This window comes from Entelurus aequoreus, linkage group LG09 (genome assembly GCF_033978785.1).
Source record: "Entelurus aequoreus isolate RoL-2023_Sb linkage group LG09, RoL_Eaeq_v1.1, whole genome shotgun sequence".
In the NCBI taxonomy this organism is placed as follows: domain Eukaryota; kingdom Metazoa; phylum Chordata; class Actinopteri; order Syngnathiformes; family Syngnathidae; genus Entelurus; species Entelurus aequoreus.
Window position 1 is genome coordinate 9,776,789 of NC_084739.1, and position 11,876 is coordinate 9,788,664.

The 11,876-nt window shown below is 38.4% G+C and overlaps 1 protein-coding gene across 1 annotated transcript in view; it reads left to right on the forward strand.

Moving 5' to 3' along the window:
- The window catches only part of zcchc24 (zinc finger, CCHC domain containing 24), a 126,572-nt gene that overhangs the window by 22,448 nt on the left and 92,248 nt on the right, over nucleotides 1-11,876 (forward strand). The gene's annotated exons all lie outside the window — the stretch shown is intronic.

Here is an 11,876-nt window from a genome sequence, read left to right on the forward strand (position 1 = left end):
GTGACGTAGCCAGTTTAACAGAGGTATGGCTTCCCCATTGAAGCCCATACGAAATAGCTCTGTTTTCCACAGTATTCTGGACATCTGTGTTTGTGAATCTGTTGCAATTTGTTCATTGCATTATGGAGAAAGAAGCTGAGCAAGCAAAGAAGAAAGTTGTCGGTGCGAAGCGGATATTTTGCGAGGGAAGTCAGCAACACAACACAGCCGGTGTTTGTTTACATTCCCGAAAGATGCAGTCAAGATCGAAGAACTCGGACAACAGAGACTCCAACCAGGAGGACTTTGATTTGGATACAGAGACGCGATACCGTGAGTACGTAGCTGTGCTTCCAAACATTTGATCGCTTGCTATAACTAGCTCGAGCTAGGAGCTAGGAGCTAGCATAACAAACACCTAGGTGTTTGTTATGCGGGATTAATTTGTGGCATATTAAATATAAGCCTGGTTGTGTTGTGGCTAATAGAGTATATATATGTCTTGTGTTTATTTACTGTTGTAGTCATTCCCAGCTGAATATCAGGTCCCACCCGCGCGCTTCCAAACATTTGATTGCTTGCCCGTACGTGCATGTCACGTACGTAACTTTGGTTAAATATATAAGCTTTATGAACCTTGGGTTAGGTGAACGGTTCTTTGGGCTGAGTGAGTGTGTGTGTTGTGCAGGTGTTTGAATTGTATTGGCGGGTTATATATACGGGATCCCGTCCATATTACCCGCTCGAGCTATAACTAGCCCGAGCTAGTAGCTAGCATAACAAACACCTAGGTGTTTGTTATGCGGGATTAATTTGTGGCATATTAAATATAAGCCTGGTTGTGTTGTGGCTAATAGAGTATATATATGTCTTGTGTTTATTTACTGTTGTGGTCATTCCCAGCTGAATATCAGGTCACCCCCGGCTCTCACAGCATCTTCCCTATCTGAATCGCTTCCACTGCCCTCTAGTCCTTCACTCTCACTTTCCTCATCCACAAATCTTTCATCCTCGCTCAAATTAATGGGGAAATCGTGGCTTTCTCGGTCCGAATCTCTCTCACTTCTGGCGGCCATCATTGTAAACAATAGGGAACTTTGCGTATATGTTCAACTGACTACGCCACGCTACTTCCGGTAGGGGCAAGCCTTTTTTTTAAATCAGATACCAAAAGTTGCGATCTTTATCGTCGTTGTTTTATACTAAATCCTTTCAGCAAAAATATGGCAATATCGCGAAATGATCAAGTATGACACATAGAATAGATCTGCTATCCCCGTTTAAATAAAACAATTTCATTTCAGTAGGCATTTAACGTCATATCCAACAATTGCGACAACGACTTTTTACTGTCAACTGAGTTTAGTTTTTTAGTGATTACTGCTGGTGGTGTGCCTCCGGATTTTTTCAATGAAAAAAATTTCTCAAAAATGGTTGAAAAACACTGAACTGGAGGCAACTTGCGGACAAATCAAGAAAAGTGAAGCTTGCATAATTCAAACGTCTTGTCTTTGAGACGAGAGTAAAAAAGCTCTGGTATTAATATTTCACACGGCATTCACTGGTTGTTTGGCCATGACACAACACAATGCCGCTTGTTTACCGCCTGGCAGGGCACGGTGACACTGCTGATGTTCCGCGGGCTGGCGACAGGGAACATGCCTTCCATCTTGTTTACAATGAGTCATCCTCTGTAAAGTCCATGTCCTTTCTTCGCGGACCTGCTTAGTACTTTTCCAGCTCATGAGCACAACCGGGCCTCTCGCCAGATGTTCTGCATTTAATGAGAGAAACGATCCGGAGGCTTTTGTGTGTTGGTTTTTTTTTTTTGGTGTGTTTTTTGTCCAGCAGAAATGGGAGAGAACACATGCTAAGGAAATTGCTGATTAAAGGCAGACTGTTCAAAATGTGCAATTTCTTATATGATGTGGTGCATGGTGCAATCAAGTATGCACCAGCCCGGCACCAGAGATATTAGGGGTTGCGTAATGCCTCATGACTTCAGAACTTTCTTTGGGGCGTTTCACACTCAGCTGTCCTAAACAACTCGGGGTGCTTTCACACTACAAACCCTTTACACCGTTTGAATAATACTCCAATTGATCCCTTCAATTCGAACTGTACGTCGAGCAAGTAGATTGATTTCTGGTTCACGTACGCACTGCAAAAAGTCAGTGTTCAAAAAAACAAGGGAAAAAAATACAAAAATGAGGGGTATTTTATTTGAACTAAGCCAAAAAAACAAGAAAATTCGGCTTGTCAAGACTTTCCAAAACAAGTAAAATTAACCAACCTCAATGAACCCAAAAATACCTTAAAATAAGTATATTCTCACTAATAACAAGTGCACTTTTCTTGGTAGAAAAAAAATGAGACGTTTTTGCTCAATATGTTGAAAAATATTCTTAAATGAAGTAAATGCTAGTGCCATTATCTTGACATAATGATATGCGCTCGGCATCATGATTTTTTTTTTTCATGCTTGAAGTAAGAAATAATCAGTTGATATTCTAGTTTCAAGCCTGTTTTACTCAATATAGGTCATAAAATCTCAGCAACAAGCTGTATTATCTTACTGAGATCATTTAGGACCAAAACCCTTAAAACAAGTAAAACACTCTAACATAAAATCTGCTTAGTGAGAAGAATTATCTTATCAGACAGAAAATTAGCAAATATCACCCTTATTTGAGATATTTAAAGGACTACTGAAGCCACTACTACCGACCACGCAGTCTGATAGTTTATACATCAATGATAAAATCTTAACATTGCAACACATGCCAATACGGCCGGGTTAGATTAGTAAAGTGCAATTTTAAATTTCCCGCGAAATATCCTGCTGAAAACGTCTCGGTATGATGACGCCTGCGCGTGACGTCACGGATTGTAGCGGACATTTTGGGACAGCATTGTGGCCAGCTATTAAGTCGTCTGTTTTCATCGCTAAATACCACAGTATTCTGGACATCTGTGTTGGTGAATCTTTTGCAATTTGTTTAATGAACAATGGAGACAGCAAAGAAGAAAGCTGTAGGTGGGAAGAGGTGTATTAGCGGCCGGCTGCAGCAACACAAACACGTAGCCGGTGTTTCATTGTTTACATTCCCGAAAGATGACAGTCAAGCTTTACCATTGGCCTGTGGAGAACTGGGACAACAGAGACTCTTACCCGGAGGACTTTGAGTTGGATACGCATGCTTGTGGAGAACTGGGACAACAGAGACTCTTACCAGGAGGACTTTGAGTTGGATACGCGGTACCGTGAGTACGCAGCTGCGGCTTCCAAACATTTGATCGCTTGCCCGTACGTGCGTGCCGCTATGTGCATGTCACGTACGTAACTTTGGGGAAATATATGTGCTGTATGAACTTTGCGGAGGTGAACGGTACTTTGGGCTGTGGGATTGAGTGTGTTGTGCGGGTGTTTGATTTGTATTGGCGGGTTATATGGACGGGAGGGGGGAGGTGTTTGTTATGCGGGATTAATTTGTGGCATATTATATATAAGCCTGGTTGTGTTGTGGCTAATAGAGTATATATATGTCTTGTGTTTATTTACTGTTTTACTCATTCCCAGCTGAATATCAGGTCCCACCCGCCTCTCACAGCATCTTCCCTATCTGAATCGCTTCCACTGCCCTCTAGTCCTTCACTCTCACTTTCCTCATCCACAAATCTTTCATCCTCGCTCAAATTAATGGGGAAATTGTTGCTTTCTCGGTCCGAATCGCTCTCGCTGCTGGTGGCCATGATTGTAAACAATGTGCAGATGTGAGGAGCTCCACAACCTGTGACGTCACGCTACTTCCGGTACAGGCAAGGCTTTTTTTATCAGCGACCAAAAGTTGCAAACTTTATCGTCGATGTTCTCTACTAAGTCCTTTCAGCAAAAATATGGCAATATCGCGAAATGATCAAGTATGACACATAGAATGGACCTGCTATCCCCGTTTAAATAAGAAAATCGCATTTCAGTAGGCCTTTAATCTTACTTAGATTTCAGATTTTGCAGTGCAAGTAGATTGATTTCTGGTTCACGTACGCACTGCAAAAAGTCAGTGTTAAAAAAACAAGAAGAAAAAATACAAAAACTTGGGGTATTTTATTTGAACTAAGCAAAATTATCTGCCAATAGAACAAGAAAATTCAGCTTGTCAAGACTTTCCAAAACAAGTAAAATTAGCTAACCTCAATGAACCCAAAAATACCTTAAAATAAGTATATTCTCACTAATAACAAGTGCACTTTTCTTGGTAAAAGAAAAAAAGAGACCTTTTTGTTCAATATGTTGAAAAATATTCTTAAATTAAGTATATGCTAGTGATATGATATGCCCTCTGCATCGTGATTTTTTTTTTTTCATGCTTGAAGTAAGAAATTATTACTTTAAAAAAGTAGTTTTATACTTGTGAGTGTTGATGACACAGCTTTGCAACACTTGATATTCTAGTTTCAAGCATGTTTTACTCAATATAGGTCATAACATCTCAGCAACAAGCTGTAATATCTTACTGAGATCATTTAGGACCAAAAACCCTTAAAACAAGTAAAACACTCTAACATAAAATCTGCTCAGTGAGAAGAATTATCTTATCGGACAGAAAATAAGCAACTATCACCCTTATTTGACATATTTAGATTTCAGTTTTTGCAGTGCGGTTGCACAGCATGGAGTTGAAGTAAATGATTTGACCTCGGCCTTACCTCACCTCAGCCCTGAAACCCACACAAACTGGTTTCTCAGCATGTCGCCAGTATGATGTTTGCAGAAAGATTTATTGTAGTATGTACGCAACTTTATGAATGTAAGTGTGTGACATCATTATTCTTGCTGATTGGACAAGAAACGGAAAGTTGCAAGGTGTGGCAGTCATAACCGTTCCGGCCTGAAGGTGCATATGTTTAAATCGGACTCCAATGTAATCAGTGCTAGGCCTGGGCCGATGTAATGTCACTAGGGCTGCAACGACTAATCGATTAAAAGCGATTATAAAAATTGTTGGCGATTAATTTAGTCATCGATTCGTTGGATCTATGCTATGCGCAGCATGCGCAGAGGCATTTTTATTTATTTATTTATTTTATTTTATTTTTTAAATTATTTTTTAATAAACTTTTATTTTAGGGCTGCAACTAACGATTAATTTGACAATCGATTAATCTGTCGATTATTACTTCGATTAATCGATTAATAATCGAATAAAATAGACAAATTACATTTCTATCCTTTCCAGTATTTTATTGAAAAAAACCCAGCATACTGGCACCATACTTATTTTGATTATTGTTTCTCAGCTGTTTGTACATGTTGCAGTTTATAAATAAAGGTTTATTAAAAAAAAAAAAAAATTATAAAAAAAAAAAAAAAGCCTCTGTGCATGCGCATAGCATACATCCAACGAATCGATGACTAAATTAATCGGCAACTGTTTTTATAATCGATTTTAATCGATTTAATCGATTAGTTGTTGCAGCCCTACTTTATTTATACTGGAAAGGATAGAAATGTAGTTTGTCTCTTTTATCCGATTATTAATCGAAGTAATAATCGACCGATTAATCGATTATCACATTAATCGTTAGTTGCAGCCCTAATTGTCACACATATTTTTGCCGATAAACATTATTATTGTCAGCATAATTTTGAGATCAAAATTAAGCACTAACATATACCGTATTTTTCGGACTATAAGGCGCACTTAAAATCCTTTCATTTTCTCAAAAATCGACAGTGCGCCTTATGTACGTAATAATTCTGGTTTTGCTTACTGACCTCGAAGCAATTTTATTTGGTACATGGTGTAATGACAAGTGTGACCAGTAGATGGCAGTCACACATAAGAGATACGTGTCGACTGCAATATGACGTCAGTAAACAACACCAAAACTTTAAGGGTTCCATTGAAAATAAAGAACATTACACAAGGCACTCAAAAATCTGTCAAAATGTTTTAGTATGACTTTGAAGGCGCACCGCTTGATGGGTTGTCGGGCCATTACAGCTACAGTAGTCAGACATATTATTAAAATGCTGTGTGTACAAGGACCGTAAAATGGCACCCATTAGCAGACATATTATTTGCATCTCTATCCTCCTTCAAAACCGCACTAAACAGTGCGGTTTTGCCTCTGTTTCACTTTATGTTGCTGGTAAATAATATGGTTGTAGTAGTAGGCTAAAGTTAAATTATTTAATATGCACTAATTAAAAGGGCAGAGCTTTGAGACATTTTAGCTTTTATATTTAATAAGATATATTTTTTGTAAGAACCACAATTAATACATATATTTCAGTATATATGTATATAAATATGTACATAAAGTGTTGTAATTATATTGTAAAATGGATGGATGGATGGACGTTTAAAACAAAACTGTTATTATTAATTAGTAAGTATACATTTTTTGAGCCTTTTTAGAGAAAATCAAATCATTGTAGTAAATTATGCAAATTACTCCATGATGTCATGGTGACCACGCCCATAGCCACGCCCCCACCGCCACAGATATCTTGGCAGTTTATGGGAAACACTGCAGATGATAAACTTGTATGATGACTGAAACATGCTGATAGCACACACACACCCAGACCCCTCCACATCCCATCCCCCAGATTGTAAATAATTCAATGTATATACTCTGATGATTAACTTGTATGATGACTGATTTATGCTGATAGTATATATTTGTACCATAAATTGATTAACGTGGACCCCGACTTAAACAGGTTGAAAAACTTATTGGGGTGTTACCATTTAGTGGTCAATTGTACGGAATATGTACTGTACTGTGCAATCTACTAATACAAGTTTCAATCAATCAAATCAATCAATGGCGTTTTGTTTCACAATATTATGCAAAACCAACTTTTCTTACCTTCTGACACCTGCTGATGTGTATTTGAGATCTGCATTAGTCCTGAAAATGTGCGCCCGTCCGCCACTGTAGTCCGTGCCGATGCCGTAGTCGATAAGCTTCTTTTTCTTGTTATGGGACGTTCATCCTCCGCTGTTGCCATTTCTAATATAAAGTAGCATAAAGTTCTAACTTATATCTGGCTATGGAAGCGCTAAAAACTGAGTTTACATTATTCACCCACGGAACTTTAGGTATTAGAGCAGTGGTTCTTAACCTGGGTTCGATGGAACCCTAGGGGTTCGGTGAGTCGGGTTCGGCGGAGGTCGAGACACACCCGACTCATCGTGTAAATAAAAACTTCTCCCTATCGGCGTATTACGGATACGGCAACAGCAGAAGTCACACTGATTTGCAGGTGTGTAATTTGTTGTGAGTTTATGTACTGTGTTGGTTTTGTTTTTTAAAAAAGGTGATGTTCATGCACGGTTCATTTTGTGCACCAGTAATAAAACATGGTAACACTTTAGTATGGGGAACATATTCACCATTAATTAGTTGCTTATTAACATGCAAATTAGTAACATATTGGCTCTTAACTAGTCATTATTAAGTACTTATTAATGCCTTATTCAGCATGGGCTTATTATAACCCTAACCCTCTACCCTGGCACTAACCCTCTAACCCTAACCCTAACCAAATAACTCTAAATTAAGTCTTTGTTGTTTAGAATATGTTCCCCATACTAAAGTGTTACCAAAAACATATAACTTTGCCTTGAATTTGAAAAAAACAAACATGTTATTTGTCACTAAAGAAGGGTTCGGTGAATGCGCATATGAAACTGGTGGGGTTCGGTACCTCCAACAAGGTTAAGAACCACTGTATTAGAGAGTTCCGGTCGGACGGTTTTCCCCGGACACATTTCCAGCATTGTAACACTAGTGGGCCACGAATGAGGAGATGCTGCTCCGTTGTTGATTGATAATAGGACTCTCACTATTATGCTAGATCCACTATGGACTGTACTCTCACTATTATGTTGGATCCACTATGGACTGGACTCTCACTATTATGTTGGATCCACTATGGACTGTACTCTCACTATTATGTTGGATCCACTATGGACTGGACTCTCACTATTATGCTAGATCCACTATGGACTGTACTCTCACTATTATGTTGGATCCACTATGGACTGGACTCTCACTATTATGTTGGATCCACTATGGACTGTACTCTCACTATTATGTTGGATCCACTATGGACTGGACTCTCACTATTATGTTAGATCCACTATGGACTGGACTCTCACTATTATGCTAGATCCACTATGGACTGTACTCTCACTATTATGTTGGATCCACTATGGACTGGACTCTCACTATTATGTTGGATCCACTATGGACTGTACTCTCACTATTATGTTGGATCCACTATGGACTGGACTCTCACTATTATGTTAGATCCACTATGGACTGGACTCTCACTATTATGTTAGATCCACTATGGACTGGACTCTCACTATTATGTTAGATCCACTATGGACTGGACTCTCACTATTATGTTAGATCCACTATGAACTGGACTCTCACTATTATGTTAGATCCACTATGAACTGGACTCTCACTATTATGTTAGATCCACTATGGACTGTACTCTCACTATTATGTTAGATCCACTATGGACTGTACTCTCACTATTATGTTAGATCCACTATGGACTGGACTCTCACTCTTATGTTAGATCCACTATGGACTGGACTTTCACAATATTATGTTAGATCCACTATGGACTGGACTGTCACATTATTATGTTAGATCCACTATGGACTGGACTCTCACATTATTATGTTAGATCCACTATGGACTGGACTCTCACTATTATGTTAGATCCACTATGGACTGGACTCTCACTCTTATGTTAGATCCACTATGGACTGGACTTTCACAATATTATGTTAGATCCACTATGGACTGGACTCTCACATTATTATGTTAGATCCACTATGGACTGGACTCTCACACTATTATGTTAGATCCACTATGGACTGGACTCTCACAATATTATGTTAGATCCACTATGGACTGGACTCTCACAATATTATGTTAGATCCACTCGACGTCCATTGCACCGGTCGCCCTCATTTGCGGTCCTCTCCAAGGTTTCTCATTGTCATCCCACTGGGTTGAGTTTTTCCTTGCCCCGATGTGGGATCTGAACTGAGGATGTCGTTGTGGCTTGTGCAGCCCTTTGAGACACTTGTGATTTAGGGCTATATAAATAAACATTGATTGATGATTGATTGATTGATTGATTTAAGTACAGTCTGAATTTGTAATCAAATAGACCTGAATAGACCCGCTCATCGGCAGTGCGCCTTTTAATCCGGTGCGCCCTATGGTCCAGAAAATACGGTAATACTAATTCGGGGTGCCAAAACAAAATAGAGTTTCGAATGAATCACAATTCCTAATTGTAACGGTTCTTAATAGATTTGTTCCAAAAAAGCGATTCTTATGTTATTTTTATTCTTTTAACCTGTCCTGTCCAGCCACTGAGACAAATCATAGTGTTGATGTACAGATTTACTTTAGAAAAGAGAAGTGTTGGATACTTCTCTCACTGCCTTATTTGTATTTGACTTTATTAAATGTTTGGGCATTTCAGTGTTATAGCTTCACCTTTATCGTCAGTTTTTAGGCCAAAATGCGTCCGTTCTCACTTTTCTGTCTACACCAGTGGTTCTTAACCTTGTTGGAGGTACCGAACCCCACCAGTCACATATGCGCATTCACCGAACCCTTCTTTAGTGACAAATAAAATGTTTTGTTTTTTTCAAATTCAAGACAAAGTTATATGTTTTTGGTAACACTTTAGTATGGGGAACATATTCTAAGTAACAAAGACTTAATTTAGAGTTATTTGGTTAGGGTTCGGGTCAGGGTTAGAGGGTTAGGGTTATAATAAGCCCATGCCGAATAAGGCATTATTAAGTACTTAATAATGACTAGTTAAGAGCCAATATGTTACTAATTTGCATGTTAATAAGCAAGTAATTAATGGTGAATATGTTCCCCATACTAAAGTGTTACCATGTTTTATTACTGGTGCACAAAATGAACCGTGCATGAACATCACCTTGTTCAAACAACAAAACCAACACAGTGCATAAACTCACAACAAACTACACACCTGCAAATCAGTCAAATGTTGCCGTATCCGTAATACGCCGATAGGGAGAAGTTTGTATTTACACGATGAGTCGGGTGTGTCTTGACCTCCGCCGAACCCCTGAGCCCGACTCACCGAACCCCTAGGGTTCGATCAAACCCAGGTTAAGAACCACTGGTCTACACACTGTGTCTGCTTGTACGTACTCCGCGATTGTGCGCTGCCGAACATGCTCCTCTGCTTGTAAAACCAGCAATGTCACCACGTGACCACGCGCCGTCATGCCCGGGAACCGGTACTTTTCGAACAGAGTATAGTACCGTTTTTGATTCATTAGTACCGTGATACTATACAATTGGGTTGAGTTTTTTCTTGCCCTGACGTGGGATCTGAGCCGAGGATGTCGTTGTGGCTTGTGCAGCCCTTTGAGACACTTGTGATTTAAGGCTATTTAAGTAAACATTGATTGATTGATTGATTGATAGTACCGGTATACCGTACAACCCTAGTTTGGACCAAAGAAGACACTGATTTGGTCCATTGCCGACTGCAATTACTGTGTTCACACCTACACTACAAAAACTGAAATCTAAGTAAGATTAAATATGTCAAATAAGGGTGATATTTGCTTATTTTCTATCTGATAAGATAATTCTTCTCACTGAGCAGATTTAATGTTAGAGTGTTTTACTTGTTTTAAGGGTTTTGGTCCTAAATGATCTCAGTAAGATATTACAGCTTGTTGCTGAGATTTGATGACCTATATTGAGTAAAACATGCTAGAAACTAGAATATCAAGTGTTGCAAAGCTGTGTCATCAACACTCACAAGTATAAAATTACTTTTTTAAAGTAATAATTTCTTACTTCAAGCATGAAAAAATAAAAAATCATGATTTTGACACAATTGTGTCTCATAATTAAAACAGATGACAGCCAAATGGACTTTGCTGTTTTATTTTCAATGAAACCATAGAAAACACGTACTCCTATAGTAGTACAGTTGGCACAGTACAGTAAACTGACAGTTAATATTTAAACATTTGACATTTCTAACAATTTTGAACAGAAAGAGTTCATGCACATTCAGATAAATCCCTCAAAATTACAATAACAATTTTTTTTTGCCGGGGGCCGGGCTGTATATATGCGCACTAATTGACTGAAAGAGCACGCACTTGGCGCGATGATGTCATGTTATCCATGGAAAAATGCATTTTTAGACAATATGATTTGCCTGAGCGGCTAGGAGACCCCAAGAGTAACAAGCGCTTGCCTTGTTGCCTTTCCATTAAGAACAATAATTTAGTTTTTAGTATAAGTTTGCTGGTTTCAAGAAATGTAATGCCGAGCGCATATCATTATGTCAAGATAATGGCACTAGCATTTACTTCATTTAAGAACATTTTTCAACATATTGAGCAAAAAGGTCCCTTTTTTTTTTTTACCAAGAAAAATGCACTTGTTATTAGTGAGAATTAGAGATGTCCGATAATATCGGTCTGCCGATGCGTTAAAATGTAATATCGGAAATTATCGGTATCGGTTTTTTTATTATCAGTATCGTTTTTTTTTGTTTGTTTGTTTTTTTTAATTAAATCCACATAAAAAACACAAGATACACTTACAATTAGTGCACCAACCCAAAAAACCTCCCTCCCCCATTTACACTCATTCACACAAAAGGGTTGTTTCTTTCTGTGATTAATATTCTGGTTCCTACATTATATATCAATATATATCAATACAGTCTGCAAGGGATACAATCCGTAAGCACACATGATTGTGCGTGCTGCTGGTCCACTAATAATACTAACCTTTAACAGTTAATTTTAAAAATTTTCATTAATTACTAGTTTCTATGT